Source organism: Gallinula chloropus, assembly GCF_964237585.1.
Source record: "Gallinula chloropus genome assembly, chromosome: 1".
Classification (NCBI taxonomy): Eukaryota; Metazoa; Chordata; class Aves; order Gruiformes; family Rallidae; genus Gallinula; species Gallinula chloropus.
Genome location: NC_140085.1, coordinates 133412848 through 133437469, shown reverse-complemented (window position 1 = coordinate 133437469; position 24622 = coordinate 133412848).

The window sequence follows — 24622 nt, the reverse complement described above, 5'->3', positions numbered from 1 at the left end:
CAGAATGTGCTGGAGCTGCTGTCATCACACCCCCTCCTGGGGCCAGGCAAGGGCTGCAGGTTGCTCATATACACAGACTGTTCCTAATTAGCCATTACACCCTAAGCAGAAGGTAATTAATGCCTTTGCTGGGGACTTCTGATGGCATGAGGAGGGAGGTTAAGAGTCTACTCTGGTAGGCCTTGAAGGTTTCCTTTTTGGTTACCGCTTGTCTCTATTTAGTATCACTCTAAATGGAATAATAAAAGGATTAATGATAATATTGTTATTGTTATTTAGAATAAGAATGGAATAAGAACAGACTAAGAATAATAAATAATAAACCAGCAGATGCCTCAACTTCATGAGTAATGTGAAGAATAATTCTTAAAAATGCTGCTCCTTTCATATGGCTCCCCATAGCTGTCTCTTTCTCGGGCATGTGTCAAGGTTTAACCTGGAGGCAACTAAAACAACCACACAGCCTTCACTCACTAGCCCATCCCAGCAGGATGGGGGTGAGAACTGAAAAGAAAAAGTTAACAATCATGGGTTGAGATAAAGACAGTTTAATAGGACAGAAAGGGAAGTTGATGCTGCCGCTGATCATGATGATGATACACAAAACAAGTGATGCACAGCAAATTGCTCAGCTAGTTCCTGAGCCACACACCTCCCAGCCAACTCCCCTGCCCCCCCAGATATATTCTGAGCATGACACCATATGGTATGGAATATCCATGTGGTCAGTTTGTGTCAGCTGTCCTGGCTATGTCACTTGACAACTTGGGTGCCCCCACCGTACCATTGGCAGGGCAGTATGAGGAGCTGAAAAGTCCTTGTCTGCTTGGCATCAGGTAAAACCATCAGTGTGTTATCAACATTCTTCTCATCCTAAATACAAAACACAGCACTACACCAGCCACCAGCATGGACATTTAACTCTATCCCTGCTGAAAGCCACATAGTTCCCTATGTGGCTTTATGTGCTTCACCTGGCTCTTGGCCCCTAGGTTGGGCATGGGGCTGTCCTCAACCCCCTTCTTCCCCAGCACACCTGCACCTTCCCTACATGACACTCCAGCTTTCCGCAGCAGACATGGCTGACGTAATCATTTCCACAAGAACTTCTTCATTTCCATGACATCCTCCACTTGATGGAAGACAGGGATGATTGCTGCTAATGTTAACATCTGCCCAGGCCCTAACGTTACAAACCTCCCCTTACATGTAACGTTACACTTTGGCAACAGTGCTTAGATGAATGATGAAAATTTAACCAAGTAAAGGAATTATAAGATCAGGCCCATAGTGAGTTTTATAAACACAGTAAATGCCTTAAATTTCCTACATCTAGTCTGCTGTTATTTTTTACTGTGGAAATACTGAGATCACATGCGCCGGGGCAAACGCAGGTCACGAAGATTAATATAAAGATTTATCAAGGCTATAGTATACAAATGTACATTCTGGATGACCCCAAAACAATGAAACCTAAGACGAAAGTCCTCACAATAAGGGAATTTTGATACTTTTAACAGCTCTGCTTTGTTTTATAACGTTCCGTTACCTCACAAATATTGTAGCTGTCATAACAAATAGTAACAGTGATAGATACTAAGCTGGATGGTGTGCAAGACTGCGGATACAGCTCCAGTGTTCGGATTTTAAACTTAATATTTCTTGGATTGCTCAGCCCTGGCAAGGCCCACTACAGTATTTCTCAATTTACAAATCTAATCAGTATCAAGTAGCGTAGAGTAAAATGTAACTTTGTGTTGACCTCACCACAGTTGTTTAAGACCGTATATGGTTTTTACACAGATGAATCTGTGTGGTTAGCTTGCTGTTTGGAAGGCTTGCCCAGACCTCACAAGCTTTTCCAATACCTTTAAAAAGTGAGAAAGAAAGAACAAGGTGCCCCACTGTTTGCTGGTTGGATGCCACCCATTACATCTGCAGTGAGAGCAGTCTGAGTCTCAGGCTCAGCACAGCTGCTGGAGGCAGTGTTGGCAGCACTATCATTTGTTAAGCATGTTCAGAGCAGGACCCCATTTTCATTTGGTTAAGATCAGAGGATGATCAGCTAAATCATGCTGAGATTGGCCCAAAGCAGAGACAGATCTGGGGGCAGATTAGGCTGCTCAGGGCTTGGACCAGTGGGAGCTTGAAGCCCTTCGAGGATGGAGATGGCACTACTGCTCAAGGTGACCTGCTCCACTGTCTCATGGGGAAAGGTTCTCCCTATACTTAGCCTGAACCTCTGTCATTTCAACTTGTGCCCACTGCCTTTTGCCTTCCCACCCTGCACTGCTGTGAGAATCCCAGATTCATCTTTTCCATGACACCTCATCTATGCTTGGGGCTGTCAGTACTCCCAAAGCTCTCTCTTCTCCAGGCTGACCTAGCCTCTCTTCATGGGGCAAGTGTTCCAGCTCCAGCGCCCTCAGGTCTGTCCAGTTTGTCCATGTCTTTCATGTGTCAGGTCCCAAAACTGGACTCAGTATCCAGATGTGGTCTAATGAGTGGCACACACAGAGGGGGCCAATCCCATCCCCTGATCTTTAGGCTGTACACCTGATCACACAGCTCAGGAGCTGCTGGTTGTCTTTGCTGTCAGGGCACACCACAGGCCCATGTTCAGCTAGCTGCCCACCACCACCTCAGGACTTTCCTGCAGCGCTGCTCCCCAGGCCCTCTCTGCCCCAGTACTGTCAATACACAGACTTATCCTTCCCACGTGCCAAGCAAGTATCTGCCTCAAAGAAAACTGCTTTGGAACATCTCAGGTAAATTGGTTTAACTGTTTCTCTGAACAAGGAACAAAGATATTTTTGTCAAAGTTTAAAATAAAATAAAAACATTCCAGCAACATGTTGTCAAGCAACATTCCCCAGCTCTTAGGATGCATTTTGCCCTCTTCTGAAAAATGCCCTAATTGTAGCCAAGCTGTCTGTGAAGAATTGCAGGCTGCAGAAGGTTGAAGGGTAGCAAGATCAAAATGCCAGAATGCTTTTGGCAGAACAAGCTGTTTCATGAAACCAAAATGTTTCACTGAGAGCTGAGCTCCCAGAGAGATATCTGCAGAAGCACCTCCCTAGCCTGTAGCACTGCACTTGAGCTAGGCAAGCTCTCCTCCAACCACCCTCACGTTGGTGCTGCAAATTGCTGTAGCCTGGGAGAAAACCTAGTCCAAGCCCTGTCTTCTAGGAATATGCACCTGGCACTAAGGTTTGGAAGGGTATCGTTTGGCTTCTCTCATTTCTGTGCAAACTGGATTTGTCCTGAGCAGAAACTCTCCGTTGCTGGTGGTTGCCATTATTTCATACAACTGAGGGGTTCTGTTTCCCTGCAGCACATACTCCAGTGGTACTTCAGCCATAAGATGCTACGTTTTATTTGGGCTGGAGAAGTGTTTTTCTTGAACTGAACCAGGGGGTCCCTTGCAGGCTTGAGTTTCACTGGAGGGAGGAAATCATCACATCAAAACCTGAGAGGAAATCGGCTGAGCTTTGGTCAAGGCAGGTATAGCCAGCTGGAACTGAGGAACATCAGCCCAGTATCAGCAGAAACAGTGCAGATCTCACAAATCAGGCCTCTGGCATCAGGTCCTCACACGTGCTTCAGGGACTTGAAGGTTCTTAACTCACAAAGGATGAGCACATCTGGCTGGACTGTTGGCTGTGCTCAAGGTAACAGAACATTAGGCTGTGCCTTCAGGGCCTGTGAACATTGATTTGTGGTGCAAAGCACTCATAGATTTTCTTGGGGGTCTCCTTCTGGTATTACTTTGTGACATCCGCATGATCTACTTCCATTGAAATGTTCAGGCAGACAGTTCCAGCTCTCAAAAGTTAGGAAATGCAAAAATTCATGCAATTCTCCTTCACCTCTCTCATGCTCGGGGTCATGTTGTCTTTTACTGCCTACACATCAACCAAAGCATTAATTAGCTCAAGCTATGCAAATTGTTTTAAAAGGCTAAAAAGCCTAGTTTGCAATTTAAAATGGGATCCAGATGCCCTCATCATTGAGAGAGAGAGAGAGAGAGAGAGAGAGAGAGAGAAAGGCATTAAGTGGTAACTGGTTTTTTGTGTTACATGGAATGCGTCCAAGTTGAACTTGCATATAAAAATAAACCTCATGAGTTCATTGTTCTGAACTTACAGCCAAATGTCCTGTTTGTCTTCTATTGAGTTTAAATGTTTTGTGACTAAGTTGTATAAAAAAACCCAACAGTAACAGTAACAGTAACTAGCGAAATCTAAATAATATAATGATTTATTTCTCTGTATACTCCCAGCCATTGCACAACCTCTGGATCTTCTGATAGAATTAATTTGAAAATAGCCTAACTATTCATTTATTTCTCTGTTCCCATAGAAACTCTGACAGCAATGATTCATTTCCAAGAATTATTAAGTCCCTGACCACACAATTCATACTGCTCTTCTCCACAAGGCTCCAATAGCTAGCACACTGTACTGCAAAGAACGCTCACCTGAAGGACAGAGTATCTATTTTTGTTTGCCAGCCTCGCTTTCTTGGAAACGTGCAGCCTTGCTTTTTCACCCCAGGTGATTTGCAGGAAAGCCTGAGCATCACAAGTGGCATGTTCTGCCATGGTGAGGGAAGAACTGGATTTACTCTGCCAGGCTGGAAGCAAGCGGGGTAAATGCAACCCCGCTGCACATGGGGAGGGAGGACCCTGCAGTGTAGAACAGCAGTTGTCTCTTAGGTCCCAAGACCTGGGCTCCATCAGAAGAGGGGTGGCCAGCAGGGACAGTTTGGTGATTGTCCCTCTCTACTCTGCCCTCATGAGGCCCCATCTGGAGTTCTGTGTCCAGGTCTGGGGCCCCCAATACAAGAAAGATGTGGAACTGTTGGAGAGGGCTCAGAGGAGGCCACGAAGATGATCAGAGGGCTGGAGCACCTCCCCTGTGAAGAGAGGCTGAGAGAGCTGGGCTTGTTCAGCCTGGAGAAGAGAAGGCTGTGGGGGGACCTCATTGCAGCCTTCCAGTACCTGAAGGGAGCATACAAACAGGAGTGGAATCAGCGTTTTAAAAGCGAACATAATGGCAGGACAAGGAGGAATAGACTAAAGCGAAAGGAGGGAAGGTTTAGATTAGATATTAGGGGGAAGTTCTTTACAGAGAGTGGTAAGGGGCTGGAACAGGCTGCCCAGAGACATAATGGATGCCCCATCCCTGGAGGTGTTCAGGGCCAGGCTGGATGGGGCACTAGGGAACCTTGTGTAGATCCAGGCCTGGAGGTTGGTGGCCCTGCCTGTGGCAGGGGGGTTGGAACTGTGTGATCTTTAGGGTCCCTTCCAACCCAGACCATGCTATGATTCTATGAATCTATGAGACAGAACAACACAACAGCTGGGCCCTGACAGCGTTTCTCCTGAAGCAGGTCAGTCCTTGCCTGACTTTTAGTACAGTGTGTGGCCAAAGAGTGATTTCCCCAGAACAACTAGAAAAATGAGTGAGAACAGCAACTGATGCAAAAATGTCAAAGAAAAAATTAACCCCTCACCTCCAGTCTGTGCCCTGTCTATGTAACTAACCCTTCATGCTCATCATTTCTCAGGAACTTCATTTCCCAGACCTTTTCAGTCCCTAGCTTCTGTGCCAAGGTCATCATCAGAGGTGACAATTGCACAGATTTTGGTAGTACTTTGGTGTTCAAGCACTTGCTTGCTCAAGCCACCTGAGAAAATGATCTCTGTCCCATGGCAGGACACCACTTACCTCCTCAGCAAGCCAGTGCTTGCAAAAGGAAACACAATGAATGGCTTTTCTGGCAGGGAGAGGTGAGGTGGGTGCAGCTCAGGAGGGTTTTGGACCCTCAGAATTACAACACAAGAGCAGAAAAAGATACACCAGCTCTATGCTCTTGCACAGTCGTTTTCTGTCATAAGGATGTGGTGGCATGGCTAGCTAAATGGTGCACAATGCACAGCTAATCTGAAAGACCATTTCTGCTCCGGAGGTTTATCAAGTAGATGTTGGCAAGTAGGAAACTGGTGCAGAAAACAACCCACAGCTGCTGTCTGCCAAGTGACTATCAAGCTATTCTGCAGTGCAGAAGCCCAGCTCTGCCACTGACATCCGTAAAGAAATGCCTAGAAGTTTCAAATGGTTCCTAGGCTGTGTGGACAAGTCAAGAACCTTCAGCAGTTATCTTTGATTTCCAGATTACACTAGAGAATAAATCAGGAAATTGGGTGATGGAAGGCAAAGTCTCACAGGGTCAACTTTTAAAGGCTGAATGAACTGGGGCTGTTCAGCCTTGAGAAAAGAAGACTGAGAGGGGTTCTTATTAATGTTTACAAGTATCTCAAGTGTGGGATGCGGGGGGGAAATGGCCGGCCTCTTTTCAGTGGTCTGTGGGGACAGGACAAAGGGCAATGGCCTCAAGCTGGAGCACAGGAAGTTCTTCACCGATATGTGGAAGAACTTTTTCACAGTGAGAGTGACAGAGCCCTGGCACAGGCTGCCCAGGGGGGTTGTGGAGTCTTTCTCTGGAGATATTCAAGATCCATCTGGACGCCTATCTGTGCAACCTGTCCTAGGGAACCTGTTTTGGCAGGGGGGTTGGACTCAATGATCTCTGGAGGTCCCTTCCAACCCTTACAGTTCTGTGATTCTGTGGACTTACTTTCCAGCTACCAGGGTAACAAATAGATAACTGGGCTTCCTCTATAGAGCAGTGCGGCAGTCCTGCTCCAACCCTCTCAAATCAAATTACTGAACTCGTGGAAGCTTCAAAGGCTTTGGTTTTAAATGACTGCAAAAGAAAATTCATTCATATATAAGGGAAAAATAAATAATAAATGAATACACTGTTAAAATCCCTATTTGGTAACGATGCTCATTTAAGTAATGCTACATTTCAGCATTTTGCATCTATATTAAAGTATATTTGTGGCTTTCATATAAACATGCTACAAAGTTGTGGGTAATAACTGATTAGTAAATCATATATCCATTTACAGATGCATTAGAAAACTAACCTACCAGTGTAATAGAAACTAAAATGAGATTTGCAGGGTTTTCTCCCACCTTCAAAGTTCGTAAATGCAGCCAGGATGGCAGCTCTCAGTTTGCACCATGGCCTATGAGTTCTGGTGGGATTGTCCTGCAAGGAACCATCATCAGCAGGGTGAGTGACGGCGGGCACAAGACAAGTGGCTCTGGTGGCATTTGTCAGTGAATGTGAGATTGAGCGTACACCGAGTGCGAGTTCCTAATCAGCATGCATGTCTCTGCCTGCACGGTTGGTCAGACCACTAAAAAACACCCAGCAAGAAGTTACCTTGAAGAGCAGAAAGAACTGAGCAGTGAGCTCTGTTACTCTTAAGAAGGATGCACAGAAGGCTTTTTGAGCAGCTTTCGCTCTCGCTGTTACTAGGCCTCACTTAGGTACCGTTTCGGTGCACGAGGTGATTTGCAACAGGCAGGATTTGTCACACACACAGCATAATCCCTGTCAGAGGGTGCCCAGGAGCGGTGGCAGTTCCACTGCAGTCAAAATAACTCAAAAAGGCACCGCCTGGGCTTGGCAACTTCACACATGGTCGCAGCGTCCTGCCCATCGCAGTGTCCTGTCTGTGGCAGCGGAGCTCATGGGCCAGGCCGAGGGAAAGCATTTTCACTCCATGACCGAATGCCGGGAAGAAAAGCTCCATGGCTTTGATCCTGATGTAATAAGAAAATGTAGCATCCAAGTTGGAAGCATAATTTAAAGCCCAAACACTGTAATTTCAGTATCAGCAGTATAATTTAAACTCCTCCTGGGCTGAAAGCATTGTTTCTAGCTGTGGTTAAAACTAGGAGAGGAGATGAAATTGGAAAAAGATTAAATAGAGGGTAAGTTACCAACTAGGGATGTCCAACACAGGCAAGATATCTAGCTAGTTTTGTTGTGTGTTGATGTGGCAGCTTCTAGTGTGCCTTAGAAATCCAAAGCAAGGGTGTCTGAGACCCCAGAAAACAGTTGCTGTCAGCTGGAAATAACAGAGCTTTCTGTCCAGAATGTGGGCTGCTTGGCTGAATCTGCTATGGTGTAACTACTGCAGCGCCAAGGAACGTTCCTAGTCCCTGAAACGTGATCATCTGTGTTGTTAATTTATTAGAACAAGCCTTCAGCACATCCAAATATCACAGTCCACAGGTGTGCTTTGAGAATTAGCAGAGTCTGGATACCATTCCCAGCTGTCTGTTTGCCTGCAGCCACGCTGTGATGGGGGGAGAGAGAAAGAGGGTAACACCATGGAGGTGACTCATCCACAGGCAGATGCTAAGAACAGCCCCCAGAGTGTTCTTTCAGTCCAGCTGTACAGGTGTAGCCTTTGCATCCTGAGAAGAATGAGCCAGCTGGGAGGGGAGAAATGGGGACTGATTAAGAAGTTTCCTTTCAGATTTTCTTCTTGCCACCACTGTTTTTTTCCAGTGAACCAATCGTCTAAGGTTCTGCCTCTTCAGTTTGGACTGCTGCATCTACCCTTGGAAGTCAATACATTCAGTAAAGGTGTTTGACTGAATGATGCCACAGAATAGTTTGGACAATGTTTTTAAGTCAGACGTGGGGAAAGTACACGGTAGTGGTATGGTCACACCTTTTTCCATTGTATTTTTGCACCCAGCCTAGATCTGCCTGGTCTCTGGTATATAATAATATAATACAAGTCTCCCCTGAACCTTCTCTTCTCCAGGCTGAACAAGCCCAACTCTCTCAGCCTGTCTTCACAGGAGAGGTGTTCCAGCCCTTTGATCATTTTTGTGTCCCTCCTTTGGACTCACTCCAACAGGTCTATGTCCTTCTTGTGTTGAGGGCTCCAACGCTGGACACAGTACTCCAGGTGAGGTCTCACCAGAGATGAGTAGAGGGGCAGAATCACCTCTCTGGATCTGCTGGCCACACTTCTGATGCAGCCCTGGATGCGGTTGGCCTTTTGGGCTGCAGATGCACATAGGTGGCTCATGTCCAGCTTCTCATCCATGAATACTCCCAAGTCCTTTTCCCCAGGGCTGCTTGCAAGCACATCACCTCCTAACTTGTATGGATAATGGGAATTGTCCTGACCCAGGTGTAGGACCCTGCACTTGGCTTTGTTGAACCTCATGAGGTTCACCTGGGCCCACTTCTCCAGCCTGTCCAGGTCCCTCTGGATGGCATCCCACCCCTCTGGCACATTAACTTCACCACTCAACTTTGTGTCATCAGCAAATTTCCTGAGGGTGCATTCAATCCCACTGTCCATATCATTAATAAACATATTAAACAGCACTGGTCCTAGCACAGACCCTTGAGGACCTCTGCTTGTCACGGGCTTCCATCTGGACTTGGAGCCATTGACCACCACCCCCTGGATGCAACCATTCAGCCAATTCCTTATCCACTGAACAGTCCTCTCCAACTTGGAGAGAAGGATGGTGTGGGGAACCATGTCAAAGGCCTTGCAGAAATCCAGATAGATGACATCCATAGCTCTTCCCTTGTCCACTGATACAGGCACTATTATTCCAATGCCCCATTGTTCTCACTGTGAAAAATTTTCTTCTGGAGTCTCCCTGCAGGAGTAGCTTGCCCCTGTTACACCTTATGTTCTCAATGTTACTCCTTGTAAAAAGGGAGTCTCCTTCTTCTTTATAGCCAGCCTTTGAGTACTGGAACATGGCAATGAGGTCACACCTACAGCTTTTTTCCTCAAGGCTGAACAAATCCAATGGTCTCATCCTTTCCTCACATGGCAGGCTTTCCAGTCCTTTGATCATCCCGAACCTCCCCTCCACTGGATGCTCTCCAGCCTGTCATCTTTTTGTATAGTGGGGACCAAGACATGGTATGTCCAGTCCCTGAGTTCAGTGCATCTCATGGAGCCGACCCTTGGCACCCTTTTACATGTTTCTGGTTCACGCGACTCAGCAGGAGAAGTTTGACAGAGCATGAGAAATCCAAAGCTCAGCCCACGCTAGACGGAGCCACTGCTGACAGCCTGGTAAAAGAGCTTGAAGCTGGCAGGATTTGCAGTGACCAGCCAACTGAGACTGCCCATCTGCTCTCTGTTCATGGTTTGCAGCTTTTTACTGCTTTTTATAGCAACAGATGCTTTTAGTGGCAGCTTTAGCCACACTCACCTCTGCTTGGTCAAAAAGCTACCAACTTTCAGGTGTGGATCTCGCCAGTGATGCCCGGGCTGTAGCCATCTCAAGTGAAGGTCACCACAATATTTTTGGCAGAGGAGGAAGATGTAGACTGCATTAAAGCTATCTGCAGATGGAAACTGACAACTGGCTGGTGATGGATGCCTTATCAGAAGCGTGAAACCAATGATCTGCAAGAGGGATCAATTACCTCTCCATATAAATCATCGCCTTCCTCTCCATTTGCATGGCAGAAGGCTGAGCTGTAGATCTCAGACCTCAGTCAGGAAGGGACACTCAGTAGCAGGCTACCATGATGGAATTCAGCCCACTGCTTTATCCAAGACGGACTAGTTTACTATAGACGAGTCTGTCGACCTTCAAAACAGAATCATCTCTGAGGTCTGGATAGAGGACAGGGAAAAAAAAAAAGAATGGGGAAGTCTCTAAGGGAGAATGGGGTATTCTTACCTGATTATCAATGGGTTTTAGTTTTGTTTTAGGGTTCATCTTTGCAAGCTGTTGTCTTCTGGTTTAGAACTGCATACAAGTCTCTAAGGGACACAAAGAAGCTTTAACAGATACTAGAGATGAGGAGAGATACAGATAAGGTTTTTTAATTACGTTTAAATACAATGGAGGACAGTGAAAACAGCTGGGGCCACACTAGAGGACATACCAGGCTGGAAGAGGGGAAAGGTAGCAGTTCTTCAGCATTTCCTTCCTTTCTGCTGAGAAGCACAGTTGAATGCCCTTAAAGGAAAGGCATCGGTGGCTTCAGAGCAGTAGACGGTTTGAGCCAGGCAGACAGACGCAGCAGGGATGTGACTAGGAAAGGCTCACTGGGGGCTGCCACAGCACAGGGACTGTCCCCAGCCTCGCCGCCCTTGCGTGCCGTAGGGCACACGCATGCACACTCACACGCGGCAATGGTAAAGCCACAGTGCACTCACAGTGCCTCACAACTCAGTGAGCCAACAACTGAACAAGAAAGGGTAACAATCAGCCATGCAGCGAGGCGGCTGGAAGCTGCTGGGGTTGTTTGGCGCCCACCCCAGAGCCTGGGCTGCCCTTTCAGAGCCAGGGCCTCAGGACAAATGGCTGACTCGGCGTACAAAGAGTGAAGGGAAGGGGTTCAAGCACTCACATCTGCACTCAAGGACTAGGCGTGGCTTCGGATAAAGCATGAGATAATGAAGAAGGAGCTATTTTAGAAGTAAAGCTTGCATTGACTCATTTTCATTTGTCCATCCTGTTCTTTCCTACTTACTTCATCTTTTCCAATCAGTAGAGATCAGATACGTAAACAAAAGCTTTTGGGCTGGAATTGATAACTAGCTTGCCAAAAAGATTTGGGCGAAGGCTTTTTTAGGCACACTGTAAATACAGAATTGCTGCAAATAAACCACAGGAATGACTTTTCGTGTCACTTTCCTTGTGCCATCCCTTCCCTCTCACACAGCAAGGCGTGACACGTTTGCTGTCCTTGTAGCCAGGGTGGTGTAGGCAACCCCGCAGCAGCAAGCTGCAGGGGACCTTCCATGGAAGTCCCAGGGCAGCTGCAAGGGTTACTGCGTTGCCCCAACGGGGTCACTGTGTCAGTGGTGACCACAAGAAGTAAAATATGGCAATTTAGTAAATTATCCATGCTCCAGGATAACCAAAACCAGATTTTTGCTTAGCTATTCCCTGAAGTCTCTAATTGCTCCTCGCCAGCTTATTACTAGAATAAACACTTTTGCTAGTAATGTAAAGGAAACAATCTGTCTTTGGGTGTGCTTTTTTGTTTTCTTCCAAAGGCTGTCCACAGGGAGGAATTAGCCTGATCCAGAGCTAAACGGTGCCCTCATTTGCAAAATACACACACACACACACACACACACCACCACCCCCCCACAGATACCTTTGACTTCCCCAACTCTCCTGTGCTGGAAGACTGGAATAAATTATTCCAAATGCCAGCCTCTCCCCCTTTCCATTGGCATGGGAGAAATGGGGCTTGAAGTGAACAGAGCACTCCTGCTCTTCTGGAGCTGTGAGGGGGAGAAAATAATGGAAGGGAAAGGTTGGAAACCCACTGACAGCTGGGGTCTATATAAATTAGAATCTGGGAATTAAGAAGCATTCACTGGACATCACATGCTTTGTGTCCAAAGAGTTCTCCCCCTTCAGCCCTCCCATCTCCCACCCACCCCACTCCCCCCGATGCACGAAGACAGTGACGTTGGTCAGTGATTTAGCCAAGGCCTTGCAGGTGACTGACATCACGTGCCTCTGTCCAGACAAGCAAAACTTGCCACGATTACTACATACCCTTTTAGGTGACCAGGGGAGTAGTTCCCACAGCTGAGCTGGCCTGATGACGGGGAAGGGGATCACACGTTCAGAAGCAGTTAGCCATACCTTAAGATCAAGTAGCCCCAGTGTATGTTAATTAAAACACTAATATATCTTGTGACCTTCATATTTCCCTATTTTATCCACCACTGCACAATCTGTTGAACTCCATGCAAAATATGATTAGGACAGTTTTTGTTTAATTACTAATATGTTCTAATAAAAACCCGTTAAGATGCTGACATTAGGCTTTCTGTTACTAATGATTACACAGAAAAGCTTCTCTCTTGGCCCATTGGAACTGAGAGCCAAACCCAACTCCAGAGGCTCCTGTTTTGTTCTCATTGCTCCTAGCTTTACTAAAATAATTTTCTTAGGTGAGTGCTACTGTAAATGCTTTTACAGGTACTGCTAATGACTCATCATCATCCCTCCCAACTTCCTGGCTGTACTGTTACTAGCATCACAAGAGAACTCTAAGGCAACCTTAAAAAACCCCACAAAACCAGACATGGAAAAACAATCAAGTTTTGCTTATTTCCAGTCTGCTTTGATTTCCCTTCTTTCTGTATTTATCAGAGGATGGATACATGCCTCTGCCAAAAGGGTGTATAGATGTGAGAAGGCAGGGATGGGATAAGGTATATGCAGCATCTGCTCACAGCATGAAGCCAACCTCCTGGCCCCTCAGCAAGCCTGCTTTCTTAGATCCACACTCATCTCATCATGGTGATATCTAAAGTCTCTTTGAGGCTCGTCATGATGGGACTTCTTCCTCTATCTGACCCTAACAACACAGCTCTATGTAAGGAGGTTTAAAATGCCGCACAGTCCATAACCAGTTTCTTTCCAAGATCAACAGACCCAGGCATTTATTTTCAGCTACATGACGATTCTGTAAATAAGCATGCTGGGAAGCAGACAGCATAAGCAAGAGAGGAGATGGAGAAAGGAGTAGAGAGAGCTTAGGAAACGGGAGTTTGGAAAGGAAGGGAGATGCAGAGAGAGAGAGAGAGAATCATGTGGAAAAACTGCCTGCCATGTCTCTGAGAGATGGATGCTGCTCAGCGACAGCACCAATCCTCAGGCAAGCAGGCAATGCCGTTACTGTTTGCTGAAGGAATCTGTCATCAAGCAGGCAAATATGGAAAAAAATCCCACAAAACTTTATACCTTTTTTTTTTGCACAAGGTTTTATTGTTGGGGGTTTTTTTAAACAACTTTGTCAGGGTCCCTGCCTGCAGGCTATTGTTGTCCGCAGTGACTCTCCATCTGTCTCAGATGCACACAGGGAAGAAACCACATTCATCATTATTGATTACTTTTGGTCTTGAAGAGCTTTGTAATGGAAAGGCCGGTGTCAGTGCAAGACAATAGATATGGTGAGACCTTCCCCAGGCTCCTTTGTTTAGGCTCAGCGGGTGCCTCAGGCACTTTGTGTATGCGTCTAAACCAAACATCAGTCAGAAACCTGCCATGTCCATGGGATACAAAAAGCTGGTATCTCAATGCGTGAGAGAATTTCACAGCCAGGGTCAAGTTTACTTTGAAGACTATGTTGTGAGGGGAGAAATGCCTTGGGTTTTTAACAGGACAAATGTCAGTGCGGTTCATTTCTCCAGTCTCAGATTTTCTTAAAACTAGAGATAGCATCAAGAACTGTGTTGCAGCTGGGACTTTTACATTATAATCCCTGACAAACACTGGAAATCACCTATACTCACTACTTGGTTGTAAATCCCCATAAAAACAATGGGCAAAACTGTTGAGAAAACAGTTGAGAAAACCCACAATCCTTCAGACTGTTGGAACATCCCAGGGTACAGAAAGATGATATGCAAAACTAAAATGCAGTAGCAGTGCCAATTTCTATTGACATTTTTGTGCCATCTACTGTAAGAACCTAGAGAACATCCATGGTTGGATTGCCTGCATTCCAAACTGGTACAGAAGTGTGGTCAAAAGGTTTTACCATTTGCTGGTTTGCTTCCAGAACGATTTTAAAAAGTTATTCCATTTTGGGAAGGGAATGTGAGTGAGAAGTGGGAACAAATATTAAGAAAAATATAGAGTGATTAAGCAAAGAGATTTCTTGCAGAAATTATTTTCTTTGTTTTTTTCCCCTCTCATTGTTCTTTATATAAATAAACCCAGCATATGTAACTCTGTTTAACTTCATGATCAGTGGAAGTTTTTAACCCTTTCCTTCTTTCGGTTTTGGATTTTATCTGAAAACAAAACATGCATTTTGCTATCTTGAAATTTCAGCTTGGACAAGAGAAAGCTTCCAAGGAGATACAACAGAAATAAACACTAATGGATAACTCTATGCATTGAAGAATTCATCTCTCTCTGCAGACAAATATAAATCGTCTAATCTGAAATAGAGATCTAGCTCTTGCACGCTTCTAGATTGTCACCCTGAGATTGTGAGTAGTTTGAGTTACACAGAAACTAGAGGCAATGTGGAAACAAAAAGCAAGCTGAAGCTGGTAACCTCAAGATCTACCTTATGCCTACCTGTAGGTCAGGCAATTAAACAGCTGTCTGAGGAGTACACCAGGCTCTCAGTCAAGAAGAAAACATGGCAGAGGAAGCTGTGGTGGGTTTTTGAAAGTTGCACTTTCCAAGACTCATTTCTGAACTATACTGGTTCACTGAAAAAGTCAAGTTTCTGAAGACCTGACCATCCCCAGCAGTATATTAGAAAAACATAAGTAAACAGTGCTTTACTAACAGCAGCTCCATGATTCAGAATGTCTCCAGCTGGGTTCATCAGATGTTACAAAGGCTTACCTCACAGACTGAACAGCAAAATGCTCCTATTAGAGTGACTTACTACATCACGGGATTTCAGACATGAAGGGATCTGCAAAAATGAAAATAAATAAAAAAATCAGGTCACTTCATAGCCATGTAACAGTGTTCATAGAGGGTGTTCTCTGTGACACCATTTACATTATGTTTGGCCAAGAGGCCCCACTCACATAAACCCCATGGGAGTGGCTAAAGCAGTGAAAGGAATAAGCTGTGGCCCTGTCTTTAAGCTTAGCTGTTCTTCTTCAGGTCCTCCGAAGTGCTTTGCACTACTATCACTGTGAAACGTCCTTGGAAGACCAGTGAAGCCACTGGGACTGTTCAGCCTTGAGAAAAGATGGCTAAGAGGGGATCTTATTAATGTTTATAAATATATCAAGTGTGGGACACAGGGGGAATTAGCCGGCCTCTTTTCAGTGGTCTGTGGGGACAGGACAAGGGGCGATGGCCTCAAGTTGGAGCACAGGAAGTGCCGCACCAACATGCGGAAGAACTTTTTCACAGTGAGGGTGACAGAGCCCTGGCACAGGCTGCCCAGGGGGGTTGTGGAGTCTCCTTCTCTGGAGATATTCAAGACCTGTCTGGACACCTATCTGTGTGACCTGTCCTAGGGAACCTGCTTTGGCAGGGGGGTTGGACTCGATGATCTCTGGAGGTCCCTTCCAACCCCTACAGTTCTGTGATTCTGTGACTGCCATGGTAGACATGAGATACTTGCATCCAAGAAAGGAATCTGTACCAAGAAGATCCCCCAAAGCCCATTGTTAATTGAAAGTCTGTACTGACAAGCATTTTTCCAACCATGCCTACCTAAAAAACACCTTGACTCTTCAGGGCACCTCAGGAACTCAGGACTTGTAAACTGTCACTCCAAGTACGGTGAAGCTTCCAAGGTTTTCATTAGTAAATGAAATGGTACATGGGAACATTTCTGGACACTGGGTATAGGTTAGTCTAGACTGATAAACTCTGAGGACAGTCCATGGCAAGAAATCTGCCCACATCAACCAGCTTTCTCCCAAGAAATCGGTCCAAGTGACCTTTCCCAATAGACAGCATGTCTGCAGTCACTCAGCTACTGGGTGGAAACAAACTGCTACCCTGGATGTGGGCTATTCTGTGGGTCAGTTGACTTCAGTGCCCAGTCCATTTAGTTTATTAATGCAGATCTAGCTGAAGACAGTCCAGTCCAGTATATTACTGGGTTTACCTAACACTCTGTGGCACTGATGTCGGCGCACTGAAGCCACATCAGCATGCAGGAGGGAGTGCTGGATCAATAAAGCCCGGGAAAGAGACTAAGTAAAAAAATAAATAAATCTGCATTTAGCCTGTCGCCTACAGCGCTCCCATGGTTTGGTGAGTGGTTCTTGTTCCCGCTGAGCAGTTGACTGTGGGTTTGTATCAAATCACTCTTTAATGGATATATATTCCCCCGGAGCGGGAACAGGAAAGCAACTGTGTCACGACAGAGCAAGCGCTATCAAGCTTGATTTCCATTTGAAGGGAGGAATATTTAATGATATTTATGAAGGACAAACCTCATGCAAGCCATTAATTGCTCCACTCAACAACTAAAGAAAGCAGTATATAATTTAAAAATACATTTGAAATAATGTGGATGAATAAATTAAGTTTTAACAATGTCAAGCTTCCGGGAATAATTAACTGGTTAGGCTGATATATAAGATAACAAAAGCTAGTATATCCAAACTAGAGTTGGAAAAAAAATTGACAAATAATTAAAAAAATTCCCCCAAATACTGATTTAAACTAATGGAAGTTAATAAAAAGATAATGCTGATTCAGCAATTATTTAATATCTTTAAAAGTTGGAAACTATTTTTTTGTTACAAATAAACTCAGTGGTTTAAAATAAAAAGTAAAGCTTCCCAGTCTCTCCAAAAAGTAAAATAAGTTTCATGTATCAGCTTATTAATTAATTTAAACAAGTTTTAATTTTGGCATTGAAAGATAAACCAAGAAACCAACCCTAGGATTGTCCAAATAAAATAAAATTTAAAAAACCCAAACTATTGCACATCTTTCTTTCAAATATGCTAATACAGTTTAATGTTTTAATGTGAATTTTGGAACGTGTGTTAAAAGCTACTTTTGGAAGACATGGGCCATCTAACATGGGCCATGTTAGGTTCCATTTCAGCATGCTCAGAAGTTTATATTTGCACTAGCTCTTCTTTCTGTTAATTAATTCATGTATGTATTTTTTTCAGTGTTCTATTCCTAATGTGTTTCTGCTATTATTTTTCTAGGCCACAAAGGAGGGAAATTTTTATTTCAAGTGCTCACATGCTATTTCTACAGAAAATTGTGTCTGTTTTTATGGTATCTGTTATCGTACTGGCAGGGACAAACCCAGTACCCTCATTCTTAAAAGGCAGAGAATTCAAGCAGTAGAGATCTGAGGAAAAGGCTTGGATCAGAATGGAGCTATCTGCACACTAAAGTGATAGCAAGGGTTAAGGGAGAGCAGAACCAGGCAGGTGAAGGATCTCTTAGAACAACTACAGAAGACATACAAGAAGGAACACAGGGTCCTCAAATCAAAACCACAGCTGCAGTTATAAGATCATGTTTCAGTCAATAATATATTTGACTTTGCTCTTCCTCCCCATGCCCCCCTTTTTTTAAAACACAGGCTTGAAATTCCCACCTTTATCACGACTCAGGCTTGAACATGTTCACATCAAAATCCTGACAGTGCTTATGTGACAAGATGCTGCTTGGTAGATGCAAAGAATGAAAAAATAACGTCTAATAGAGCGCCTGTGATTTTAATTCCCACTGAAATTGAATATAAGAGTAAGTGAAAGAATTTACTTTTCACATTGCTTACCTGGAATAATGCTAACAAGCAGTAATGCTAATTTGTGTGAGCCATTCCAATGTAAAAACAGAAGGAAGCTCTAGCTGTACTCCAAGATAATTCAATAACTGTCAATGAGGATAACAAAATTGATTTTGCTGAGTTTGCCTCATGGTAAAATTGAAGTACTTTGTCTTCACTGATGTTTTTTCCAATGCCATGGAAAAGCACATTATCTATCCTGAAGTAAAAATACATCTCTTTCAATAAAAACATGACTTTGTTTCTTCAGTGAGTTCTGAAAATTATATATTGCTTCTCATGCTTTTTGAGCCATTATATTGATTGCTACATAAAATTAGAGTTATTTCAGCTGTCACTCTCTTTTGAATGTTGTGCAACTTAAAATAGTTAAACTAACCTTTAGTTTGACCTTTATAAGCCATCAAAACATTCTTGGAAGCAGCTCAATTTAACCATTGATGATTTTTAGGCATATTTAAAGTAATGTCTGAAAAACTGAAGACTGGTGTCTCCTTTGGGAAGATTAAATTCCACTTCCCACAGTATTTTCCAACATTTTTAAACTTTGAAAATAAATCAGTCATTGATTAAAGAATGCTTTCTATCATTTTTTGAATGAAAACACAAAGCAAGCAAAAACCATTAGTTAGCCACCAGTTTCCTCATCTGCTTGATCCCCACGATGATAGATTCTTTATGAAAGAATTCAAACATTATATACACTTCCATAAGGGACTTGGAGAATCAGTTGCAGGAGTGCATACAGCCCAAAAGCATGAGGCAACAAACCCCACTGTGGTGGGGATGATCTAGCCATTCAAAACGGGAGCCTTCATCCTTTCAACAAGCCCTGGAGAAATAAATCAAAATTGCAAGGGGTTACCACAGTGAGGCCAGAAGGGAATCCATCTGAAGGGCTGAATATTTTGTTCAACCAATTAATTTCATATTAATTTCATATTCAGCATTAGATGTCAGGTAGTCAGGGTGCATTCTTGTAAACTAGAGAAATAAAAAAGATTACAGTGACTTGTCAGGAAGGGAGTGGCCCTTCGCAGCATCATGATCGGGAGCTGTGGACGTGGTGGAGGGAGGCTGGCAAGGGTTGCAGGTTGATGTCACTGCTGCCTGACAACACTTTCCTGGCTCCCCTTGGTATTTCTTGCTGGACTGACTGTGTTCCATTTGTCACCATTCCCTGGATTGTGCAGCAACAAACATATGCAAAATTAATCTTCTAATATCACTTATTTAACCTTTGAGGGTACAAACTTGGATGCCCTATCTCATTTTACTTTAGTGCTGCTGCTGATAGTATGTAATTATTCCATTTCTCATCCATATTTGAAAGATCTTCAAGTAACACTATTAGGCCTTTTAAGCCTTGATGCACAAACATTTTCAGAGAAGAGGCTAACCAAGAGTCTTGCTCCAAAAGGAGGCTAAAGAAGAAGTGTAACTTGTGCCAGAATATCACAACTTCAACAGGCTCTGCTCTGAACTCAGAAATACAATTTTTTTTGGTTCATCCATAACCATGTGTGTGGTGCTGGGGCAACAAAACCTTTCCAGCACTGTTGGCTATGTAAGGCATGAGATGAGAAAGATGGCAATCTCTTCTGGTCTCCTAAACTATACATCTCTCTGAAAAATTATCTGGAATAGTAAAATTAGGATATGAACTTCTGAAAGGTTGAAGGTATAAGGAAGCACATCCCTGCTTCCTTATAGCTGAATTTCTGATTCTCGAGTCCAAGACTCCATGTCTCTTCTCATAGAAGAGAAAATATCTCAAAGTTAAACCCCACCTGCACCAAATAGAAGAAAATGTCTTAATGAGACAGATGTTGTGAGAGAAGACCCATTTTTCATCTTTCCTCTCATGCTGAATGTTTTACATGATAGAGTGAAAAAAACAGAGCTATCAGATTGTCATGCCTATTAATTTACATGTTTCCTTGTATGCTTCATGCCAGCCACACTTCAGTGATTACTCACACAGGACAGCCACTCTTCTCGCTCTCAGAAATGTCCCACAAAGTCATCTATAGTGTCTAGCAACAGGCAAACAAGGTCCAAACAATGACTTCTGGCACTATTAGTAAAGTAAAAGAAAGTTTATAATTTTAAAGGACAAGTTCCTTTTCTTTATCACCAATAACAACAGTGTAAATGAGTAAGAAGATAACATTTGATCCAGTAAGACACAGTTTCCATTTACTCTTTGCTCTGTGCAGGTGGGCAGAATTATGTGCATCATGACTTGCCAGCTCACGTACCATGCAAGAAATAAGACTGTTTCTTTGTGCTGTTCCCCTGCATACACTGCAAACAAGTGTAAAACTTGCTGAATCTGCTGTCAGGACAGCTCCTATGAGCAAACTGAGCTGCAGGCGCAGAGCAGTTTTGCACACAAACTGGCAAGATTTTTTGCATTTTGAGTCTTGTTCTATAGCTCAAACATCGAAGCTTCCAAGTTCCTGCTTCTTTGTTGCCTGCTCTCTCTGCTACACTGATTAAAGCCAGTGTTTTAGTGTGCACCACAATTTCTACAGAATGTCCCTCACTAAACCCATCCACCTCAACGAGGCAGCTTTCTGCTTGGAGGAAGATCAGGAGACGGAGACCCAAAATGCATCCACAGTATGTGACAGTCTTTGTTCCCTTTTTTCCCTGAGGTGTTTTACTTCTTAAAAGGGTGGATACATTCTATAGCATTTAATACCTATATGGCCAATGACAGCACATATCTATGTCAAACCCTGAGGTATTTGCATTTGAAAATGTTGGGCTAGTGGTTTGAAATTTGTACTTAAGTACCTGGCTATAGGCGTGCAACAGCAAAACTTTGGGAGTAAGTAAGTGTAGAGGTTTACTTGGCAAAATTATTTTCCCTCAGTTCATATTGACATAGAGCAAAACAGTTACTGCTACAGAGGCAAGAGAATTCAGCTTTGGGTGGGAGTAATTGGGTCTGGCAGGAATTCTAGTAGTGCTGAGTAAGGCAGCTTAAAACAGTGCGTGAATTATCTTGGGTTTCAGTCCTGCAGCTCAGCTGGTCCATTCTCCATTCTCAGGCTTCAGTGCTGCAGCATTAAAGCCTAAGAAAGAAAATACAAACCAGATCATTTTCCTTGGATTTGACTGCAACCAGTTAGTCTGACAGCCAAGTAATAACTTGGTAGCTCCCGTGCATCACTGTTTCTGTAGAACAGCTTCTCACATGCAGAAGCCTTAGTGCTCAGGCCTCTGCTAGGAAGCTGGGATTTATTCCTTGTACATCAAAGGTGGAGCATCAATAAGCTGGATAGAGCTGGACTGTTGAAAGGAGTTTGTGGTGGCTGGAGAGCAAATAGATTGAGCTCCTATGTTCATTTTCTTTGTGTGGCAAAAAGCAGGAGGGCACCCTTTAGTCTACAGGTGTTGCCAAGCACAGGTTCTTGAGCTTCAGGCAGACATTCATGGGAGCAGTGCTCTAACAGAGGTTTCAGGCCTGCCTGTGCCACTGCACAGCCACAGCTGCTGTACTGGGACAGGGCTGCCGGTCAGTTCAGCCCCATGGAGTGAGTAGGGTCGCTCATTGCTAATATCACAAAGTAGCTTTGCATTCAGCTGCCACCTCAGCACAGTGACATCCCTCACCATAGCCATGGGGTCCTTGGGGAGCCATTGGCTAATCCTGCCTACAAATTGCTCCTGGAGCTGTCTGTCTTTTTGGCATCCTGCACTATGGGGCACATGCCTTATAGCTGTTTGCCAGCTGAAGGTTTTGGTATGTGGCTTGTGAGCTCGGGAAGATTGGATGCCTCACCCTAAAACAGTCACTTATTATGGGGCCACAACATGCAATGCAGGCAAGAACAACTACTGTGAGGCAAGCTGGAATGGTGATCCAATGCATTGGCTTTTCTGAGGCAATATGCACTGTCTTATCCCATGGTTAAGGGAAAGGAGCTGCCCTAGTTGCATGGAAGGATTGGTTTCATTGAGTTCCCTCACAGGGGATGACTGCTGGAGTAGTCTGCCCAATGCACCTATCTTACCGCGAGGCAATGTCCCTCTGTGACCCTGACATAAGCCTCTGGCAAGAGGCAGACAGGTTTGAGTCTGCTGCCTATAATCACCCTCCTTAGCAGAAATGCAGAGCTCTGCAATCGCTGTGGTGATCAATACAATACAATTGAGCAGCTTAAATATGTATCTATTCCAGACAACTGAACTTGAAAATGTTTCTTGTGACCTTTCTCAAATGCCGTTCTTTATCACTGCCGAGTAGAATCCCAAGCAGTTTAATCAGAGGAAGATTTGGAGTGGTGATAGATGTGTTTGGGGGTTATTACTGTCTTTCAGTTTTGCAGATCTTTTCAGCACAAGGCTGAGCAATGTTTTTTTTAAGACGTCTGACCAACTCAGAAGCTTGCTCCCCTTCACCACATCATCCTCATCGTGTTAAAGAAGTTGCAAGTGGCTTTCTGCTTTATTCCAGTCCAGTGGCACACGTTTCATCCTGTCACACAGAGCACCAGAGGGAAGGCAGATGAGGTGGTGAAGGAGGAGAGTGAATTTACTCAACTTGCCCAAGACCAGGAGTCGGTTTCACATGTCATGCTCACTGGAATGTGACCTGGCACAGCACCGAGGTGAAGGTGATAGGACAAGGGGAAATGGCACAAAGCTGCACCAGGGCAGGTTCAGATTAGATGTTAGGAAAAAATTCTTCACTGGAAGAGTTGTCGTGGTCTGGAACAGGCTGCCCAGGGAGGGGGTTGAGTCACCATCCCTGGATGTGTTTAAAAGATGGGTAGATGAGGTACTTAGGGATATGGTTTAACATAGGACAGGAATGGTTTGACTCAATGATCTTCCAACCTTGTGATTCTGTGATCCATCCCACACTTAGACAGACAGAAATGCATTTCCTACCAGCCAGCCATCGGGCGGATCTTTCACCCCACAAACCTGAGAGACAATAGCTGTTTACACACACCTCGTACACCTTCTCCCCATAACTGATTGGTATACAACCACATGGATGCCAGATCTGAGCCCTGTGGATGTCAGCCAACATGCTTCTGAGACAGCACGGCTGTGCACTGCCAGGGAGGCCGCTGGGACGCTCAGAATAAGCAGTTTGTGACAAAGCCCTTCCACATGTGCATTGGGGAAGTCTTTTGTGGGAGGAGAGGTAGGTGCCCTTCTCCACAAGTGTTTATTCGAGGCCTTTCAGGACTTTGCAGCAGGAAGGCGCTCAGTGAGCCTCTCTTTTCAGTGCCTGTATGCCTTCAGGCTGAGTCAAGGCACTTCAGGTTGCAGGCAGCTACCTCACAATGCAAAGTGGTTCAAAGGTATCTTTTTTATTTGCCTTTGACTTAATTCTGAGTCCCAGACTTTGTTAGGCACTTAACAACCTGGGAGACAATACATGCTTCTCAGCTGATGCTATCAAAGACGGAGAGAGAGACAATTACTCCAGAGCAGGGGGAGCAGTGTTGTAGTGTTATTATTTAAAGACAGCGTTAAGAGGAGCCCCGCCACATGAATCCTGTTCTGATCGCGTCAATCAGTCATCACACCAGCAGAGAAACCCCGGGAGCTGTGTGTGTGCCATCTCTTTCAGGCACATTACTCTTGCACAGGATGCTGCCCTCCTGCTTTGCTGCTGCAATAGGAGGTACATTAAGTTGAAAAATATCAGGGGGACAATGTTTACCTTACCGGCCTGGCTTCCTCTTGGAGGCAGGAGCAAAATGCACCAGGCTTATAAAAGCCTTGGCAGATCCTTAATTAGAAAAATGAGTGTGATTCAATACCACGGCGTATGACGCGCTTCCCACTTAGAACCTCCTTGGGAGCCATTGGCTCCAAACGAACAGCAGTAATTCTGCCAAGCCAGAGAGGAAGAAAAAGACTAGAGAGTGACGCTAATGAACTACTTCTAAAGGCATCTGTAGTTTTTGGAGGAAACAATAATTTATGGGGGACTAAGCCATCTCCCACCCATTATTTTTTTTCATAGTATCTTTTTGAAGTGAAAATTATGTTTTGCCAAAAACCATACTTTGTCTGCAAAGTTCCTGATTGTAACAGTGTTCTCCATGTGTCTGTCAAACCTAGAAGTATCCATTTGTTCTATTCACACCCACCACTTTTTTCTTCATTCGCCAGAAGGGATTTGCATTTGCACCATAACAAATGAAATCCGAGTTTTCCCTTCTCCCCTCCAATTCAGAGAAAGAAAAAGTACAGAAAAAAAGATTAGTCTTTATTGATCAGTGACTCATTTGAGTTCTTTTTGTGTGTGTGCTCTCTGAGTAAATTGATGAGCTGCAGGAAAAGGTGGGTTAAGCTGTCTTACAGAAAGTCAATGGCAAGTCCAGCTGGGCTGTGCAATGGTTACAGACCAAGAGCAGCTCCCGTGATTTAGAAGAACCTTCCCATGTCAAACAAACCCAGTTTTGTTCTCTGAGACTGCAAGTTTCATTCAAAA